The following is a 22669-nucleotide window of genomic DNA, read 5'->3' as shown; positions in this document are numbered from 1 at the left end:
TCTGGACTATTACTGATTTAGAACTATTTTTTTCCAAATACAGGGAAATCCTTCACCCCTAGTTAGTTACGATCTACAGCAATTTGGTAAACTACCCCTGTGGGTAGAATTGAAACATTTTTGTCCCTCCAGAAGATGGAGACCCTTGGGTTCTGAGCAGCCTTATTGGGTGAATGGGAAAGACTGTCTCCTGCCATATACAGGGATCTCAATATTTTTGGGCCCTCGGGAAGAGAGAAATCTCCATGAGATGGAGTCTGATGGCAGGCCTTTGGCACAGTTTTCTTTAATGGTAAATGACTTATGACATTCGGTCATATCAATAAATGAGCATGAGGATATAACTCCAGACCATAAATTCACCATAACTTACAGCTGTGCTGCTGCAGAAGTTTTCAAGAAAATCTGTGATACCCTGATTGATGGAACTTGGAATGAAGTTTCTCTTATAAATTGTAAGAGTGGTTGGGTTTCTTCTTCACCTAGGCCTATTAAATCTATAATTTAAATAAAGTTAAAAAAATACTTAAGAAATATTACTTTACTCTGGTGCTTAATTCATGGTTAGTACACAAGAAATACATATATTGAATGACTAAATAAATTTATATTTATATATAAATGTAATATATATTATATATATGTACACAGTGTTTCTATGGAAATTTACCTAGTTTTCATTCAGGTTGTTGCTGCCTTTCAACACTAGTGTCCTTTACCCATCCTTTCTACTTCAACCCCAATCCCAGCAGCTGGATCAATATTATAACCTCTTGTAATCATCAGTAAAAAGGAAGTAAGGCACAGGGATTTATAAACCTTCTGTTCCTACAGAGAGTTATAGATATTAACTTGGGGAAGTAACCTGATGGAGGGAAGAGCAATCTGAAGGAGAGTTATTTGTGATGATGGCGTCTTGGGAGGGAGAAGTGGGTTGGGTAGAATTCTGGAGGAGCAGGGCGGTGGCTCTACACAGTGACAGCTTTCATAAGGTTTCCTCCAGTAGCAGCATTTCCAATTCACAGTCACCGGGATGCCGGTGGGACATGGATGGTCTTATTGGGCAGTGGGAAAAAAATGGTCATTTTACTGACTACAGTTGTACATACTTTTTAAGTAGCCTAAAATCACCATCTTAAAAGGAGATGACATTTTCAAACTAGATCCAGATGGATATTCAAATAGAACAAGTCTTTGGGGATAGATAAAACTGCAGGTAGAAATCAAATCTGGCAGGCAGAACACAATATTTAAAGCAAATAGCAACAGAACATGGCTACAGAGGAGTCCTAACAAGGGATTTCCACAGCATAACTGGAAGTTCAGAACTAGGTGATAATAGAACTATATAGACAGGCTAAGAAGGAGACATGACAGGACTCTTACATGAGGGGCTGCTAAATAGCAGGAAAAAACCAGTTCCTTGAGCTATAAAAATGACTAAATTTTATAGAGGACTAGAAAGTGCCTTCCTTATACTGGGGAAAATATAAGAACTAGGTTTGAGGAATATGGCACAAGCCCTTTAAGCAGAACAGGGACTTAAAGTCAGACAGGTTTTGTTCTAGAGAATTTGATAGAGTTCCTATATTTACTTGCATCCCCCTGTTGACTCAGTAGTAAAGAATCCAACAGGAAGATGCCTTGGAGGAGGGGATAGCAACCCACTCCAGTATTGTTGTCTGGAAATTGCTTGGACAGGAGAGCCTGGCAGGCTATAAAGAGTTGGACATGACAAGCAAATGAGCATGTGCACATGACTATGTTTACTTAATATATAAGGTCTTGTTGCATTTCAGAAACTGGGAGACTAAACCTGTTCTTAGAAACAAATTGTTTTAACTTTGGGAAAACAGAGGGCTGTAGATCTTCAAGTCAGCAAGCTCAGCAGTCTAGGCCTGTGTCAGTCTATACAGCAGGTCTTTACATTTTCATTTTCTTCCTATTTTATCCCACTTCCTTCACTCATGTGTCCTTATGCTTCAGACTTTTCTTAAATTTAGACTCCATTCAAATGTAAATTGAAAGATTTTAATTCCCTCTCTCTGCATCTTTTATAGTTATCTTTTTATCCCCTTATATGATTCTCTCTGATTTTTAAGCTTTCAAATTGCATTTCTATTTTTGCCCACACTTGATGCAACACTTTGTGCCATCAGGCAAAATGTTTTCTGAATAGACTTCATATTTGTAATCTCTAAAGAGTTATTAGTTTAATTCCAAGTGACATCGTGAATAAACCATGCAAATCACCAAGGTCCATTTAGAACTGGCAGTAAATAGCACTTATTCAGACTGCATACAGAATTATTTAATAAAGTTTGGTGACCACACACATGGCACTGAATTCATCAGAGTAGAATTATCCATGAAGGTACATAAATGACTTTTCATTGAGTGTTTCCATAATTAAGTGAATGTTTCATGATTAATAATCTGAAAGAAGAAGAAAGCTATGCTCAGGAATGGACATGAACTATGTCATGGACAATTTGAAAACTCAAATAATTGGATCTCAGGTTTATGTTTGCTTTGAATAGGAGGTAAATGACCAACTATAGTCAGTTTATCCCCTGAATTCCAGATGCTTCAACAGGCATCTTGTAGAATCTTCAGGCATTAAATTATAGATCAAAAGGATTTTTGAATATAAGTCTGATTTGATGACAGCTAATCATCTGGACCCATCACTTCATGGGAAATAGATGGGGAAACAGTGGAAACAGTGTCAGACTTTATTGGGGCTCCAAAATCACTGCGGATGCTGACTGCAGCCATGAAATTAAAAGAGGTTTACTCCTTGAAAGGAAAGTTATGACCAACCTAGATAGCATATTAAAAAACAGAGACATTACTTTGCCAACAAAGGTCTGTCTAGTTAAGGCTATGGTTTTTCCCGTGGTCATGTATGGATGTGAGAGTTGGACTATGAAGAAAGCTGATCGCCAAAGAATTGATGCTTTTGAACTGTGGTGCTGGAGAAGACTCTTGAGAGTCCCTTGTACTGCAAGGAGATCCAACCAGTCCATTCTAAAGGAGATCAATCCTGGGTGTTCATTGGAAGGATTGATGCTAAAACTGAAACTCCAATACTTTGGCCACCTCATGCAAAGAGTTGACTCACTGGAAAAGACTCTGATGCTGGGAAGGATTGGGAACCAGAGAAGAAGGGGACGGCAGAGAATGAGATGGCTGGATGGCATCACCAACTCGATGGATATGAGTTTGAGTGAACTCCGGGAGTTGGTGATGGACAGGGAGGCCTGGCGTGCTGTGATTCATGGGGTCACAAAGAGTCGGACACGACTGAGTGACTGAACTGAACTGAATGATAATAAAACATCAATTTTAAAATATCAAATAGACCAAGGATTTAAGTCTTCTTGATCATTTATATCTGACAAATTCTAGCGAATTAATATAATCTATTATATTTGTCAGTTTTAAATAAAATAGAAGACTTGTATTTTGAATAAGGCACCAATAAATGAATTGAGTTTAATCTCAGAATAATCTAAGAGGCAAATGAAGAGGGAGCTTCATTCTCCTGTACTTTCTGTAATATACTATATTATGTTTCTTAGGACCAAACTACAAGTATCATTACCACATTTTAAACCAGAATCTGATCAAGCCTCTAAATCTAACTGCCAATTTATAGGGAATACAAGAAACAGAATACAAGTTAAAAAATACCAATGGGAGGCAATTAGCAAACTTTATACTCCGGGAAATGACATAGAACAAATGACCTGATCTCTTTAGCAAATAAACTTCAAGAAAAAAAAAAAATAGAAATTTAGAAAAAAGGGGGCTGGAAATTAAATATTTTATTTAATCCAACTGTAGTGTATGAATTTTATTTATACCTTGATTCTAACAAACATTCTATAAAATAAACTTTGAAACAGTTAGGGAATTTAAATACTAACTGGATAATTCATAATACTAAGAATTATCCTTAATAGTTTGGTAATAGAAATATCATGCTTCAAGATGGGTTCTTATTTATAGATAAATACTAAATATTAAGAATGAAATAGTAAGATACTTCATTATATTAAAAAACCAGAAGTGACAGGAATAAACAGCTGTGAACAAATTTGATACTGTTCATGGGGTTCTCAAGGCAAGTATACTGAAGTGGTTTGCCATTCGTCAAGAAACACCTGGAGTAACAGGCAAATTTGGCCTTGGAGCACGGAATGAAGCAGGGCAAAGGCTAACAGAGTTTTGCCAAGAGAACGCACTGTTCATAACAAATACCCTCTTCCAACAACACAAGAGACGACTCTACACATGGACATCACCAGATGGTCAACGCCGATTTCAGACTGATTTATTCCTTGCAGCCAAAGATGGAGAAGCTGTATACAGTTAGCAAAAACAAGACCAGGAGCTGACTGTGGCTCAGATTATGAACTCCTTATTGCCAAATTCAGACTGAAATTGAAAAAAGTAGGGAAAACCACTAGACCATTCAGATACGACCTAAATCAAATCCCTTATGATTATACAGTGGAAGTGAGAAATAGATTTAAGGGACTAGATCTGATTGATAGAGTGCCTGATGAACTCTGGACGGAGGTTCATGACATTGTGCAGGAGACAGGGACCAAGACCATCCCCATGGAAAAGAAATGCAAAAAAGCATAATGGCTGTCTGAGGAGGCCTTACAAATAGCTGTGAAAAGAAGAGAGGCTAAAAGCAAAGGAGAAAAGGAAAGATGTAAGCATCTGAATGCAGATTATCAAAGAATAGCAAGGAGAGAAAAGAAAGCCTTCCTCAGCGATCAAAGCAAAGAAATAGAGGAAAACAACAGAAGAGGAACAACAAGAGATCTTTTCAAGAAAATTAGAGATATCAAGGGAACATTTCATGCAAAGATGGGCTCAATAAAGGACAGTAATGGTATGGACCTAACAGAAGCAGAAGATATTAAGAAGAGGTGGCAAGAATACACAGAAGAACTGTACAAAAAAGATCTTCACAACCAAGATAGTCACGATAAGGTGATCACTCCCTGGAACCAGACATCTTGGAATGTGAAGTCAAGTGGGCCTTAGAGCATCACTATGAACAAAGCTAGTAGAGGTGATGGAATTCCAGTTGAGCTATTTCGAATCCTGAAAGATGATGCTGTAAAAGTGTTGCACTCAATATGCCAGCAAATTTGGAAAACTCAGCAGTGGCCACAGGACTGGAGAAGGTCAGTCTTCATTCCAATCTCAAAGAAAGGGAATGCCAAAGAATGCTCAAACTACCGCACAATTGCACTCATCTCACATGCTAGTAAAGTCATGCTCAAAATTCTCCAAGCCAGGCTTCAGCAATATGTGAACTGTGAACTTCCAGATGTTCAAGCAGGTTTCAGAAAAGGCAGAGGCACCAGAGATCAAATTGCCAACATCTGCTGGATCATGAGGAAAGCAAGAGAGTTCCAGAAAAACATCTATTTCTGCTTCATTGATTATGCCAAAGCCTTTGACTGTGTGGATCACAATAAACTGTGGAAAATTCTGAAAGAGATGGGAATACCAGACCACCTGACCTGCTTCTTGAGAAACCTGTATGCAGGTCAGGAAGCAACAGTTAGAACTGGACATGGAACAACAGATTGGTTCCAAATAGGAAAAAGAGTACGTCAAGGCTGTATATTGTCAGCCTGCTTATTCAACTTATATGCAGAGTACATCATGAGGAACGCTGGGCTGGGAGAAGCACAAGCTGGAATCAAGATTGCTGGGAGAAATATCAATAACCTCAGGTGTGCAGATGACACCACCCTTTGGTATCGGGGTCCAGCCCCGATATGACCCAGGGTATCCTCGGGATGAACGGCGTCGGCGTCAGAGAGAGAGAGAGAGAGACAGGGGCTGATGATTCCTTGGTTTACGCTGGAAACCAATAAAACCCCAGCATGGGGCTTGCTCTGTTTACGTAGGCCGCAGGCGCCCTCTCGAATCACTTGAGGCACCCCACCAGGGCACCCCCTCGAGTGGGTCTTAGAAGCCCAGGCAGATAAGTAAACTCAGAGGGCCCAGCGCTCCAAGGATCTCAACCAGAAAAAGGAGAATAGAGAAAAGGATGGAAAAAGAGAAAGAACGACACGGGGAGACCAAGCTTCAGTGAGCAAGGCCCAAAACTTTATTTTCCAGTGCTGCTTTTATACCCTAAGTTATGCGCATAAGAAACAGAGAAAGGGAGGTATAGATTCACACCAAAATCACGTGGGGTCAGCAGTCTTGACCCTTATCAGGATCAGGGCTTATTTTTGTGTGATAAAAGTTTTAGGTGATTTACATCATCTTCTGGCCAGGGGGCCTGCTAACAGTTTTATGGCCCTCTCTCCTGACAATAGGTTAGTTAGCAAGTAAAAGACTTTTCTTTTAAGGTGACTTTCCTAAAGTCAGGTGCTATACACATGACAAGGTTACATTCCTATAAGGTACAGGTGTAGTGAGCTACAAGAAAGGAATTTATTAACTTAAGATCTGATGTGGTTAAATCAAAGGCTACTACTTATATTCTCTATATGTGATTAATATATTTCCAAGGATACAATAGAGGAAACTGCAGCAAGCATTGATTCAACAATGAAATCTTTTCTAGTACTATTCTAATGATTTTAACTTCTTCAACAGTTTCCTGTATTTTAGAATATTAGGCTTTCTGTCCTTGCATGGCTGGGAGGCTATAAACAGTCACACTCATAGTTGTAAGAGCCCGGACAAACTTGTCATGCAAGTTAGAAAGCTATCAGAGGGGCTTGGATTGGAACACTCCTATTAAGCCGAGGAGAACTTTTAAACTACAGCTCTGAATTAATGTTTTCAGAGAAAGGTGGTTGGGGGGAAGCCCCTGTAAGTATTAGAGGACTTGGTAAGAGGCGTAAGATAGTAAAGCAGTCAGACTCCTGTTTTCTTTGGGGTAGATGCTCAGGTAAGTCCAGGGGGTTCCTCGAGCCCTGATTAGCCTTTGCCCATCAGGCCTCTTCCCCAGTTGACCTTTGCCACAGGTAGGATTTCCCTCGCTGGCTCCCGGCACTTTGGCAGAAAGTGAAGAGGGACTCAATAGTCTTTGATGAACGTGAAAGAGGAGAGTGAAAAGGTTGGCTCGAAGCTCAACATTCAGAAAACATAGATCATGGCATCTGGTCCCATCACTCATGGGAAATAGTTGGGAAACAGTGGAAACAGTGTCAGACTTTATTTTTGGGGGCTCCAAAATCACTGCGGATGCTGATTGCAGCCATGAAATTAAAAGACGCTTACTCCTTGGAAGTAAGTTATGACCAACCTAGATAGTATATTAAAAAGCAGAGACATTACTTTGCCAACCAAGGTCCGTCTAGTCAAGGCTATGGTTTTTCTCATGTATGGATGTGAGAGTTGGACTGTGAAGAAAGCTGATCGCCGAAGAATTAACGCTTTTGAACTGTGGTGCTGGAGAAGACTCTTGAGAGTCCCTTGGACTGCAAGGAGATCCAACCAGTCCATTCTAAAGGAGATCAATCCTGGGTGTTCATTGGAAGGACTGATGCTAAAGCTGAAACTCCAATACTTTGGTGACCTCATGCGACGAGTTGACTCACTGGAAAAGAGTCTGATGCTGGGAGGGATTGGGGGTTGGAGGAGACCAGGAGACCGGGACGACAGAGAATGAGGTGGCTGGATGGCATCACCGACTCGATGGACATGAGTTTGAGTGAACTCCGGGAGTTGGTGATGGATAGGGAGGCCTGGCGTGCTGTGATTCATGGGGTCTCAAAGAGTCGGACACGACTGAATGACTGAACTGAACTGTAGACAATTTAATTTGGTCATGAATTGATAAGAACAGATAGTAAATTTTTTATTATAATAGTCTCTACCTATTTATGAAATTAAAATTTTCCGTGATGAGAAACTTAAGTATCAAGCATTACATTACTACTAAACATTTATTGTTCAATATACAAATATATTTAATCATTTTCCAATCTGAGATATATATAAAACATATATCACTAACTTGCTCAATTCAGCTATTAAATCTAGTAACTTATATACACATTTTGGTTTTCCTGTAAATAACTCATGTCATCATCTCTCATTTCTTAACTTTTCTCTAACATAGTGATGCTAATGATTAAAATGAATATAACTTCTTGCTTAGGACTTTAACAACCAGGGCAAGTTACATATAGTAGGGTTCCTATTGCTAAAATCAAGGGAATTGTTTCAATCGCCATATATGCACCCCAGATTTCCTGTACTTAGGACAACTTATGGCAACCCACTCCAGTATTCTTGCCTAGGGAATCCCTTGGACAGAGGAGCCTGTTGGGCTGCTGTCCATGGGGTCACACAGAGTCGGACACGACTGAAGCGACTCACCATGCCTGCATGCATTGGCAAAGGAAATGGCAACCCACTCCAGTATTCTTGCCTGGAGAATCCCAGGGACAGAAGAGCTTGGTGGGCTGTCGTCTACAGGGTCGTACAGAGTCGGACACAACTGAAGCGACTTAGCAGAGCAGGACACCTTAATACATTAAATTGGGTGATACTTATTCATGAATGTGCTGAAGGGCTTTCCTTTTAATATAACTGTATATTGTTTAATAGGAATAAAATAATAAGTTACATTCACCTATTCTCAGGAAGGAAAGTTATGACCAACCTAGATAGTATATTAAAAAGCAGAGACATTACTTTGCCAACCAAGGTCCATCTAGTCAAGGCTATGGTTTTTCCCATGGTCATGTATGGATGTGAGAGGTGGACTATGAAGAAGGCTGATCGCCGAAGAATTGATGATTTTGAACTGTGGTGCTGGAGAAGACTCTTGAGAGTCCCTTGGACTGCAAGGAGATCCAACCAGTCCATTCTAAAGAGATCAGTCCTGGGTGTTCATTGGAAGGACTGATGCTAAAGCTGAAACTGCAATACTTTGGCTACCTCATGCAATGAGTTGACTCACTGGAAAAGACTCTGATGCTGGGAAAGGTTGGGGGCAGGAGGAGAAGGGGACGCCAGAGAATGAGATGGCTGGATGGCATCAACGACTCTATGGACATGAGTTTGGATGAACTCCGGGAGTTGGTGATGGACAGGGAGGCCTGACGTGCTGTGATTCATGGTGTCGCAGAGAGTCGGACATGACTGAGCGACTGAACTGAACTGAACCTATTCCTAGGATTGTGCATGTTTGTGTGTGTGTACTCAGTCATGTCTGACTGTTTGTGATCCTGTGGAGCTGGCCAGGCTCATCTGTCCGTGAGATTCTTCAGGCAAGAATACTGGAGTGGTTTGCCATTTCCTTCTTCAGACCCAGGGACAGAACGTATGTCTCCTCCATTGGCAGGTGAGTTCTAGCCACCAGAGAAGCCCATCCCTGGGAGAGGCCTTGTCACACCTACATAATTCTTGGTTTGGACTATAAGTAATTAACAATGAAATATTTTACATGTATATGTATATATGAAACAAAAATGATATAACGTTCAACATCATTAATCATTAGTCAATGCAGATCAAAACTACAATGAGAAACCATTTCATACCTGTTAGAATTGCTATTGTCAAAAAGACAACAGATAATAAAAGTTGATGAGAATTTGGAGAAAAGGGAACCCTATTCATTGTTGATGAGAATTTAAACTGGTGCAGTCATTATGGAAAATAGTATGAAGGTACCTCGTAAAATAGTAGAAATAGAACTATAATATGATCCAGCAGTTTTACTCCTGGGTATGTATCTGGAAAAAACAAAAACACTAATTCAAAAAGATATATACACACTTGTGTTCAGTACAGCATTATTTACAATAGCCAAGATAAGGAAGCAACTTAAATGTCAATCAATAGATGAGTAGATAAATATGTAATACAATGAAATTATTCACATTAAAAATAATGAAAATTTGTCATTTGCAGCAATATAGATGGACCTAGAGGGTATTATGCTTAGTGAAGTAAATCAGAGAAAGACTAATACCATATGTTTTCACTTGTATGTGGAATCTAAAAAATTAAACAATGGAATATATATAACAAAAGAGAAACAGACTCATAGATACAGAGAACAAACTGGTGGTTACTGTGTGGAGAGGAGTGGGGCGACAGGCAAGATATAAGAATGGGGATTGAGAGGTACAAGCTAATATGTATAAGGTACAATGATATATCATACAGCACAGGGAATATAACTGATATTTTTATAATAACTTTAAATGGAGTATAACCTATAAAAAGATCAAATCGCTAGGCTATACACTTTTAACATTGTAAATCAACTATACTTCAATTAAAAAACAATAAAATCTTTAAAATTAACAAGACAACCACCAATGTAGAAGTGCCTTGATCAGATACATACATATCAGAGAATAGTAAAGTCCAATTATTTGGGTGAAAAAATTGGAACAACAGAAATAGACGCATATCATGTAAGATTCATGGAAGTACCTCTGAGGTCGTTAGTCTTACCTCTGTCAAAAACTTTTTTCCTCATATGTCTTGGAACAAAATAAAAGGAAATAGTCTTGTACCATGAGAAAGACTGTCCAGTGAACTAGTGAGGATGGGAGAGATTCCGGAGGCAGATTCTCGGGTCTGTTATTAGTGAAGGAGGACAAGCTGCTTACTGCTCCAGTGTCTCAGTCCCTCAAGTGTAAAACTAACATCACACTAGTTCATCAACTTAAAGGATCGAATAAATGAGTTATTCCTTAGAAGAGTGCAGTGTACAATATTATCAAAATCATTATTTTGATTATGACAGTTATTATTAAATATAAGTTATTGGAGATATAAAAATAAAATTAACACATGGGGCTTTTAGGTTTACCTCCATCTGCTGACTTTTCAAAAAAGAGAATGCTCAACATAGATCATTTCCATTTATATATCAATTTAGAAAATAATCATTAAGTGCTTACTACATAGCAAACATGGCATTGGATGTGTGAATGTGAGTAAAATGTGTCTTCTATCCACAAGGTGCTTTTACACACATAAATTATTAAAGACACGTAAGTGTTACAGGAGATACCAAAGAAGTTCACAGAAGTTGCCGTAGGTGGGCAGAGGAAAGAATGGGGAATTTGACCTGAGGAGAGGTCCAGAAAAAATTCTTAGAAGGAAGCCGGTATTCTAACTCTCCAGAAAGGTTTAGGAGGATTTATTCAGCAGTAGGTTGGGACCTGGAAGACCATGTACTTTCCAGGCGGAAGGAAAAGCTGGTGAAGAGATAAATATCTGCAACAGGTTACTAGGCATAATGTACTCCCTTATTTATTCAGTTATTCAGCAAATAATTTTTGAATGCCAGATCCTGCAGACACTGCACTGAACAAAACATATAAAAATTTCTGGGTTCATAAAATTACAAAAGACAATTGCAAAATAAACTAATATGCAATATCTCAGGTAGTAGATTAATTCTGTACAGAAAATCAAAGCAGAGTAAGGGCCTAGAGAGGGACAGGGGAAGTGGTACCACTCTACAAGGTAAGTGTTGAGAAGACTTGCAGAAAGTGAGGGAGCAAGCAGGGTAAAATAACTTTTCAAGTAGAAGAAACAGAAAGGGCAAAGACTTTGAGGCAGGGGTTTGGTTAACATGTTTGAGAAGTAGCATTGAGAAGTAGCAAGGAGGCCAGTGTGTCTGACATGCAGTGAGTGAAGGGGAGTTAGAAGTTGAATGAAACACAAGAGGAGAAAAATGGGAATGGATTTTCAGGGCATGGGAAGAATTTTGGAATTTATACTAACTGAAGGATTTTGAACAAAGATGTGCTTTAATCTGATTAAAATTTTCAAGAACCCTGCCTAATATATGGTAAGATTACAAGGCGGGGGGCGGGGGAGGGAGCTTTGAAGAAAAAATGAAGTTTTCCCAATAATCTACATGAATGATATCAGTACTAGGACCACAATAGTAGCATTTATATAATGAGAAACAGATTCAGAATGCATTTTGAAGGTATTGTTAACAGGATTGGCTAATGGACATGGAAAATAAGAGAAAGGCAGACCTCCAAGGTGCTCCTAGTTTTAAAGACTGAGCAGCTGAAACATAGTGTTTCCATTTACTGTGGTGATTAGTATTGAGAAACAGTATCTTCTGGGCATCTTAAATTCAAGATGTCTATCATAGGAACAGGCATATTCTAGTGCCAGCAGACTGGTATGACAGGAGCATCAGATTCAAAGGAGGTGTACTGATAGCAAATAAGGCTGGGAGGTGAGTAGACTCTGTCACACATAAGGTTTTGTGTGCATAACAAGGACAGTATATTTGACATTCCCAGCCTACAGTTGGTATGAATTGTGTGAATAAGCATCTCTTCTTTCAATTAGCACTCGATTACTTTAAAATACCATCTATTTCTGCCCCTCACACTTGTAGCCAAATGTATAATGAATAGCCAATGGCTCTGTATTATACTTACTTGCTCACTTCTGCCAGGGACTTTGCTTTGGGAAATTTTGTTCTTGATTTAATAAGAGGAATTAAATTGAGGATCTGTTGGAAATGGAGAGTGAGTTCAGTTCAGTTCAGTTGCTCTGTCGTGACCGGCTCTTTGCAACCTCATGAATCACAGCACGCCAGGCCTCCCTGTCCATCACCAACTCCCGGAGTTCACTCAATCTCATTTCCATTGAGTCGGTGATGCCATCCAGCCATCTCATTCTCTGGCGTCCCCTTCTCCTCCCGCCCCCAATCCTTCCCAGCATCAGAGTCTTTTCCATTGAGTCAACTCGTCGCATGAGGTGGCCAAAGTATTGGAGTTTCAGCTTTAGCATCAGTCCTTCCAATGAACACCCAGGATTGATCTCCTTTAGAATGGACTGGTTGGATCTCCTTGCAGTCCAAGGGACTCTCAAGAGTCTTCTCCAACACCACAGTTCAAAACCATCGATTCTTTGGCGATCAGCTTTCTTCACAGTCCAACTCTCACATCCATACATGACCACGGGAAAAACCATAGTCTGGACTAGACGGACATTTGTTGGCAAAGTAATGTCTCTGCTTTTTAATATACTATCTAGGTTGGTCATAACTTACTTCCAAGGAGTAAGCGTCTTTTAATTTCATGGCTGCAATCAGCATCCGCAGTGATTTTGGAGCCCAAAAAAATAAAGTCTGACACAGTTTCCACTGTTTCCCCATCTATTTCCCATGAAGTGATGGGACCAGATGCCATGATCATTGTTTTCTGAATGTTGAGCTTCAAGCCAACCTTTTCACTCTCCTCTTTCACTTTCATAAAGAGGCTCTTTAGTTCCTCTTCACTTTCTGCCATAAGGGTGGTGTCAGCTGCATATTTGAGGTTGTTGATATTTCTCCCGGCAATCTTGATTCCAGCCTGTGCTTCTTCCAGCCCAGCGTTCCTCATGATGTACTCTGCATAGAAGTTAAATAAGCAGGCTGACAGTATACAACCTTGACATACTCCTTTTCCTATTTGGAACCAGTCTGTTGTTCCATGGCCAGTTCTAACTGTAGCTTCCTGACCTGCATACAGGTTTCTCAGGAGGCAGGTCTGGTGGTCTGGTATTCCCATCTCTTTCAGAATTTTCCACAGTTTATTGTGATCCACACAGTCAAAGGCTTTGGCATAGTCAATGAAGCAGAAATAGATGTTTTTCTGGAACTCTCTTGCTTTCTCCATGATCCAGCGGATGTTGGCAATTTGATCTCTGGTGCCTCTGCCTTTTCTAAAACCTGCTTGAACATCTGGAAGTTCACGGTTCACATATTGCTTAAGCCTGGCTTGGAGAATTTTGAGCATGACTTTACTAGTGTGTGAGATGAGTGTAATTGTGCAGTAGTTTGAGCATTCTGTGGCATTGCCTTTCTTTGGGATTGGAATGAAGACTGACCTTTTCCAGTCCTGTGGCCACTGCTGAGTTTTCCAAATTTGCTGGCATATTGAGTGCAGCACTTTCACAGCATCATCTTACAGGATTTAAAGTAACTCAACTGGAATTCCATCACCTCCACTAGCTTTGTTCGAAGTCATGCTTTCTAAGGCCCACTTGACTTCACATTCTAAGACGTCTGGCTCCAGGTGACTGATCATGCCATTGTGATTATCTTGGTCATGAAGATCTTTTTTGTGCAGTTCTTCTGTGTATTCTTGCCACCCATTCTTCATATCTTCTACTTCTGTTAGGTCCATACTATTTCTGTCCTTTATTGAACCCATCTTTGCATGAAATGTTCCCTTGATATCTCTAATTTTCTTGAAAAGATCTCTTGTTTTTCCTATTCTGTTGTTTTCCTCTATTTCTTTGCATTGATTGCTGAGGAAGGCTTTCTTATCTCTCCTTGCTATTCTTTGGAACTCTGCATTCAGATGCTTATATCTTTCCTTTTCTCCTTTGCTTTTCGCCTCTCTTCTTTTCACAGCTATTTGTAAGGTCTCCTCAGAGAGCCATTTTGCTTTTTTGCATTTCTTTTCCATGGGGATGGTCTTGGTCACTGTCTCCTGTACAATGTCACAAACCTCCATCCATAGTTCATCAGGCACTCTATCTACCTGATCTAGTCCCTTAAATCTATTTCTTACTTCCACCCTATAATCAAAAGGGATTTGATTTAGGTCATATCTGAGTGGTCTAGTGGTTTTCCCTAGTTTCTTCAATTTAAGTCTGAATTTGGCAATAATGAGATCATGATCTGAGCCACAGTCAGCTCCTGGTCTTGTTTTTGCTAACTGTATAGCGCTTATCCATCTTTGCCTGGAAAGAATATAATCAATCTGATTTCAGTGTTGACCATCTGGTGAACTAAAAAGCCTCTTGATGAAAGAGAAAGAGGAGAGTGAAAAGGTTGGCCTGAAGCTCAACTTTCAGAAAACAAAAATCATGGCATCTGGTCCCATCACTTCATGGGAAATAGATGGGGAAACAGTGGAAACAGTGTCAGACTTTATTTTTTGGGGCTCCAAAATCACTGCAGATGCTGATTGCAGCCATGAAATTAAAAGATGCTTACTCCTTGGAAGGAAAGTTATGACCAACCTAGATAGTATATTAAAAAGCAGAGACATTACTTTGCCAGCAAAGGTCCGTCTAGTCAAGGCTATGGTTTTTCCCGTGGTCATGTATGGATGTGAGAGTTGGACTGTGAAGAAAGCTGATCACCGAAGAATTGATGCTTTTGAACTGTGGTGTTGGAGAAGACTCTTGAGAGTCCCTTGGACTGCAAGGAGATCCAACCAGTCCATTCTAGAGGAGATCAATTCTCGGTGTTCATTGGAAGGACTGATGCTAAAGCTGAAACTCCAATACTTTGGCCACCTCATGTGACGAGTTGACTCACTGGAAAAGACTCTGATGCTGGGAGGGATTCGGGTGGGAGGAGACGGGGACGACAGAGAATGAGATGCCTGGATGGCATCCCCACCTCGATGGACATGAGTTTGAGTGAACTCCGGGAGTTGGTGACAGACAGGGAGGTCTGGCGTGCTGTGATTCACGGGGTCGCAAAGAGTTGGACACGATGAGTGACTGAACTGAAAATCAGCATAGTTTTGACTTTCATTTCAGTTCACTCGCTCAGTTGTGTCTGACTCTTTGCGACCCCGTGAATCACAGCACGCCAGGCCTCCCTGTCCGTCACCAACTCCCGGAGTTCACTCAAACTCATGTCCATCGAGTCGGGGATGCCATCCAGGCATCTCATTCTCTGTCGTCCCTGTCTCCTCCTGCCACCAATCCCTCCTAGCATCAGACTCTTTTCCAGTGAGTCAACTTGTCACATGAGGTGGCCAAAGTATTTGGCTAGTTAAATGTGCATGTTAGTTGAAATAAATAGCATTATTAACACTGTAGTTGACACTTCCCTGGTGGCTCAGTGGATGGAAATTCACCTGCCAACATGGAGGACATAGTTGGATCCCACATTCTATGGAACAACTAAGCCCGAGCACCACAACTACTAAGCCTGTGCTCTAGGGCTTGGGGCCACAACTACTGAAACCCACTAGCATAAGGCTTGTGCTCCACAAAAAGAACCCCTGCACAGAAGCCTGTGTACCACAAGGAAGGGTAGCCCCTATCCCCTGTGACTAGAGAAAGCCCACGCAAAGCAGTGAAGACCCAGCAGCCCAGCCATAAATAAACAAATAATTTAAAAAAACCCAAAAAACTGATGTTCAGTTCAGTCACTCAGTCGTGTCCGACTCTTTGCGACCCCATGAATCACAGCATGCCAGGCCTTTCTGTCCATCACCAACTCCCAGAGCTCACTCAAACTCATGTCCATCGACTTGGTGATGCCATCCAGCCTCTCATTCTCTGTGGTCCCCTTCTCCTCCTGCCCCTAATCCTTCCCAGCATCAGAGTCTTTTCCAGTGAGTCAACTCGTCGCATGAGGTGGCCAAGGTATTGCAGTTTCAGCTTTAGCATCAGTCCTTCCAATGAACACCCAGGGTTGACCTCCTTTAGAATGGACTGGTTGGATCTCCTTGCAGTTCAAGGGACTCTCAAGAGTCTCTCCAGCACCACAGTTCAAAAGCATCAATTCTTTGGCGCTCAGCTTTCTTCACAGTCCAACTCTCACATCCATTCATGAACACTGATGTTAAAGAAGCTTAATGCTGAATCAGTGATTGAACCTGAAGAAGACTGCCAGTAGCAATGGAGTTAATCAGTTTAGTGATATTAGACAGACTGGCAAAGGCCACAGGAGACATCCTATTGGGAAATCTTTCTCCCATTTTTAAATCATTATTTTTAATGGCATACCATGAGATTATGATGTTTAACAGTCTGTCTCGAGTTACAAAATGGAGGAAAATTTAGAATCGCATTCACATTTTGTTTCCCCTAATTCTATAATAAACTTGTTACCAAATACTATATATCCTATTTAGTGTTTTTATTTACCTGTCTCTCCATTCTGCTATTTCCGCCCACGTTCATGAAATAACCGTGTTTTGCCACAACTTTGATGAAATCATTGCTACCCACTGCTACAGTCGGAGTGCCCTCCAAAGTTGAGAGACTTTCTTGATGAAGTGTCTTGTTTAACTTGGTACTTAGTGCTGTTAGTTTTTTAAGCTTCCAATAATAAGATCATCTATATTTTATTTTCATTTTGCTGTTTCCAAGAAGAGTAGACAAAATGACTTCCCTGGAGGCTCAGATAAGTAAAGAATCTGCCTGTGATGCAGGAGACCCAGATTTGATTCCTGGGTCAGGAAAATTCCATGTAGAAGGGAATGGCTACCCACTCCAGTATTCTTGCCTGGAGAATTCCACAGACAGAGGAGCCTGGTGGGCTACAATCCATGGGGTCACAAAGTCGGACATGATTGAGCGATTAACAATTTTACATATTTTCAAATGTTTTCCTCATAAAATAACTTTTAAGTACAGTTATTTAGTCATGGCAGGGTTGATGATTTTGCATAATACACACATGAAACACAGGTTTCATTTTAAAAGAATCTGTTTTTTTAAATCTCAGTGTTCTTTCTTTGTAATTATGTGTAAATATAAAACATATTTATTTCAGAATTTCAAAACTATAGTTTTACTGTAAAAAATTTTTATATGAAGTGTTCTGCTTTTTTATTCATCAAAATTAGAAAAAAAATACATTTTACAACTGTCAAACACAGTTTGAGTAAATGTGCATAAATTTTATTAACAATTTTATGTAGCTGTATATTCTTGTCTGAATCTATTAGTTATAGATTAAAAATATATGTGAAAAATGGAAAATGTGTGATTGTAACAATAAATCTATATCATAAAATGTTCAAAACACATTTGAACTATGATTACTTTTAGAGAAATTATGTTATATATTGGAATATAGTTATGAATAAAAATTGAAAAGATGATAATACTCTTTATAAAAGATTAGGCTTTTAATGTTTTTCTATTAATGTTCATTATCCTATTTTATTGAGGATATTGCCAGTAAAAATATATTTTTCACTATTTTTATGTATAAATTAATTTTAATCAAGCATGATGATTAATCATATGACATTAATAAAACCATATTTAAATACTACATACCTCCAAATGAAGTTTGGTGATGTGACTTATAACTTCTCTAGTAGATCTGTGTTAAAAAAATTTTAACTTAAAACAAGTGAGTCTTCTTTCAGACTGCCTACAAACCAATGCTGGTTTATTGCAAAAGAGATTAAAGTTTATGTCACAATATCATTCACCCTTGAGAATACCAGATTCCTGATATTTTCAGAATTTACAACATAATAGAAAAGAAATAGTAGAAAAAAATCCTTTTTCTCACCACTGAAAAATTTTAGAGGAAAATATATTTTATTATGTTCATGTATATTAAATGGTATCATACTGAATAATGCATGGTTATAAACAAGCAGTCAAGTTTAATCAACTCAGAAGAAAAATATTGGTTATTCTTAGTGGGTGAAGACTTTAACTGTTGCTTAGTACCCATTCTCTCCATTTCCTCTTTGTAATGAAACTCTTTGAAATTTTGCTGTGTGTACGTTAATCTTATAGGATTAATAGTAGGAAATGACTACATTTCCTAACCTGACTTATAGGCAGGCATAACTTTTGTGTATGTTTGGGAGAGTAGTATATCAGGAAAATTATTGTGAGCAATGTCATTACTTTAAAGGACAAAGAAAACTTTATAGATATTCACTGTAAATGGTATAATACAAGTATCCTGAAAGTTACTGGATTTTATGCATATTTATACAATACTAAAGTTTTGTCTACATTGCAAATGTTCCCTTATAATTGGAACAAGGCTAGGAATAAAAAAGGAAAAAAAGGATAAAGAGTCAAATTAGATGAAAAGAAAGCTGGAGGATGTAAAAATTTGAAATTTCAATATACAAAGAAGGGCAATCTAAACTATTGCTATGTGACAGTGCAGCAGTTTCACAGCATCACCTTTTAGGATTTGAAATAGCTTAACTGGAATTCCATCACTCTACTAGCTTTGTTAGTAGTGATGCTTCCTAAGGCCCACTTGATTTTGCATTTTAGGATGTCTGGCACTAGGTGAATGATCACATCATTGTGGTTATCTGAGTCATTAAGATCTTTTTTGTATAGTTCTTCTATATATAGAAGTATTATATATATATATATATATATATACATACTCAATATATACATATAGTGTATTCTTGCCTTGTCTTAATATCTTCTGCTTGGTCCATACTGTATCTGTCCTTTATTGTGCCCATCTTTGCATTAAATATCTGAGAAAATAAAAAAAGTAGCCTTACAAATAGCTGAAAAGAGACGCAAAAGGCAAAGGAGAAAAGGAAAGATATAAACATCTGAATGCAGAGTTTCAAAGATTAGCAAGGAGAGATAAGAAACCCTTCCTAAGTGATCAATGGAAAGAAATAGAGGAAAACAATAGCATGGGAAAGACTAGAGTTCTCTTCAAGAAGATTAGAGATACCAAGGGAACATTTCATGCAAAGATGAGTATTTCATTAGATAATTAAATTAATAGTTACTAAACATATACATGATGAGTGTAGATAGAGGAATTAGCAACTGGCTTTCAAGATTAATGTGGATTTGTTTTGTGAAAATACATTTTAATATCAAAATAATATTTTTATGCCATGTTTGAAACACTGAAATGTTTAACTAAAAGGATATGCCTCTATGCTTCTTTTGTCACTGGTCAAATTTTAAATGAACCTGAAATTTCTAATTTTATTTGTAAGAAAAGAGTTCAAATAAGAAACTGACAGGTATATTAAGCAACGTGATTCCTATTAGCCAGCACTGGTATCTGTCACCAATTAAAATGTTACAGAAAGATGGGATCTTTAGATTCTAACATTGTCTCCCCTGAGCACTTATCTAATATTAAAGCCGAGCTTTAAAAAAAAAAAAACCTGCTCCCTTTCTTTGAATTTCAGTTTTCCATCAGATAATTTTTCATGAATAATGGCAAATTTCACAGCTTTGATTTTCCTTTTTATTTTTCTTGCAGAAAATTCATAAAATAAAACCACATTGCTTTAAAGCAGAACACATGGTTAGTTTTTAGCAGAGAAGTGAAAAATCTCTAGTTTGTCTACCAATATAATTACTGGCAGCCGTTAAATTCTATATACAACATAAGGCATAAATTAGCTGATCACCAACATGTGTGTAGCCACAAGGTAACAAATATTAAATGTGGGAAAAAGGGAGAAAAATAAAATAAGTTAATAAATGATGACAGAGATAAAATGTATAGTTACGTTGATTAGATTTTGCCACATGTCATTTGTTTTAGTCGTCAAAGCCAGTTCAACATTTTTATAAAAAGAGGTATTTTATGATATCAGTTTTCATTTTTAGTGATCTTATTGCAAGGTAAATTGCATTTAGGCAAGAAAAATGAAAACAGTAACAAATGCAGATAAGGCCACATATTTCTAAGAGCCTAAAACTAATGTTAAGTTACCCTGTCAACATAGATTTAAAACCAAAAGGGAAAAAGAGTAAAGTGCCATAAGTAATTTGTTCCACTGTCCAATTTTACTGAAGACTCTAGTTCTGCAATTAGAAGCTGATGACAGCTCACCATACTTAACTTGAACATGTAGGTTCTTTTTAACAAATTTGTGGAAAGAAAACACTGAAGATCTCACATTTTACAAACAATTCCCAAAGTTTCAGAATTATTAAAGAATAACTTAGATGAAAATATAAAATGAATAGTATTCTATCCTTCATACATAAATATGTTAATCCCCAGTCAATATGCAGCATACACTATTGAAAATTTTTTCTATCCGTTGATGATGGATTTACCGTATAAACTCACAACTTCCCTTATCCCCCTATGATCTGAGTTATTTGATTGGGAAGTAGTCATAGGACAGAGGGAAGCTGATTGGAATTCACAAAACCTAACCACATTGCTTACACTCATTAGTATAGCAAAGCTGCCAACTAGAGACCAAAAAAAGGAAAATAGAAAAGAAGGAAAAGAAGAATTAATGACAAACATTACAAAAGTTGAATTTTAATTTGTAAAAGCTGACATTTGTTTCATATTTGCACTTTGCAAATGATTTTTATATCCATTTTCTTATTTAAAAACAGTATTATTCCCAGTAAGCAGGACTTATGTAATCACACCCACATTATAGATTTGAAATTTTGACACAGAGGAGTTATGTAGTTAAAAGCCAGATTCAGGAGAGAGAGAATTACATGATGGCTAAAACCTGGCCTCTGGTCTGAATTCAAGTCCCAAGTCTACCTCATAAGAAGCCTTCATCTTTCTGTAAAGTCAATTAACAGTTTTAGCCTTAAATACCTCTATCTATAAAACAGGGATAAAAAATTCTCAGCATCTTCTTCCTACCTTATGAGGATGCTGAGAAAATTACATAGGATAATTACCTAAAGTGCTTAGAATTTTACTTGGTATGAACAAATATTGATCTTACTACTATTGTATTTTTTTTATTATTACTGAAATATTCATGATCACCTCAGTACATCCTGCTTGAAATTGTGATAACATCTTTTATTCACAATGAGTATTTTATATAATATAAAATGCTTGGAGTGTGTGATAATGAACTGTGACTATTCTTATCCTTGTAAATCAAAGAGGTGAATTCTAACCCTGACTTTGTCACTTTTTATTGATGTGAGTCCCATCAGTAAACTTTCTTTGAGTCTCCATTTCTACTTTTGTTATATTAGCCTGATAAAATCTGCTCCACAATTCTTACTGAGTTATGAGGATCAAATACGTAAGAACATTGAAAACTGGAAAGTACTGCACATGTGTAAAGTATTATTAGTACTTGGGAAATAATTGTTGGTGGAGCTGAATCTTACCATAGAACTTCTCTAGCTTCTCTCCATCCGGTATTGCCTAACCAATCTTCAATTGAATTGCACCTTAGCATTTTCAAAGGAAGGAAAAGAAAATGTATTTCAGTCTTAGTAATTTGTGTTTGCAAATATTTTCTTAAAGTAATTTTAAGAAAATTAGAGATATTATTGGGTAAACATCAAGCAAGATACTGAAGTATGTGATTCATTCATTTCATGTTCAATGTGATCAGAGGAGTTAAAGTAGAGACAAAATGGAACATTTTAGCTCGCACATGTGTTTCATTGTATGTTGAGTTGTAAAATCCCAGTCTCTGATTTTTAAAGTAATTTCTCTTTTGATTCTTTTCAACAAAAGTAGTTTTGAACATGTGTGGAAGTGTAAAACAATACAGCTTTAGAGGAGTTGTGATTAATTCCAGTCTACCTTGTGATTTGTTAACAAATGTATCAGCTCCATTTTGATTTGGATCTTTTCATTTGAAAAGAACTAAAGAGAAATGGTTTCAATTTTTAGTCCCTACATAAGAAATTAGAGGTTCAATGAGGAAAAAAAATTGGCCTTGCTAATAAACCATGTTTATTTGGAAGTGGTATGAAGAATATAGAGTTTACAGAGAGAAGCAACCTATGCATATAAAATCATTTAATAAATATTTGTGTAACAACTCATCTGTACCACGTACTCTTCTAGGCAGTGCAAATATAGCAAAAATACAACAAAAATCTTTGTCCTTATATCCTTTACATTCCCAATATATTGTGCAAGGTAACAGAAGACAAAAAGACATGTTTTCATGGTTATATTTTAATGTAGCTGAATACTTTAAATCTACTCCCTATGTGT

Source organism: Moschus berezovskii, chromosome 19, assembly GCF_049115385.1.
Source record: "Moschus berezovskii isolate FMDL1 chromosome 19, NW_MosBer_1.0, whole genome shotgun sequence".
Classification (NCBI taxonomy): Eukaryota; Metazoa; Chordata; class Mammalia; order Artiodactyla; family Moschidae; genus Moschus; species Moschus berezovskii.
This window is presented reverse-complemented; position numbering follows the sequence as displayed.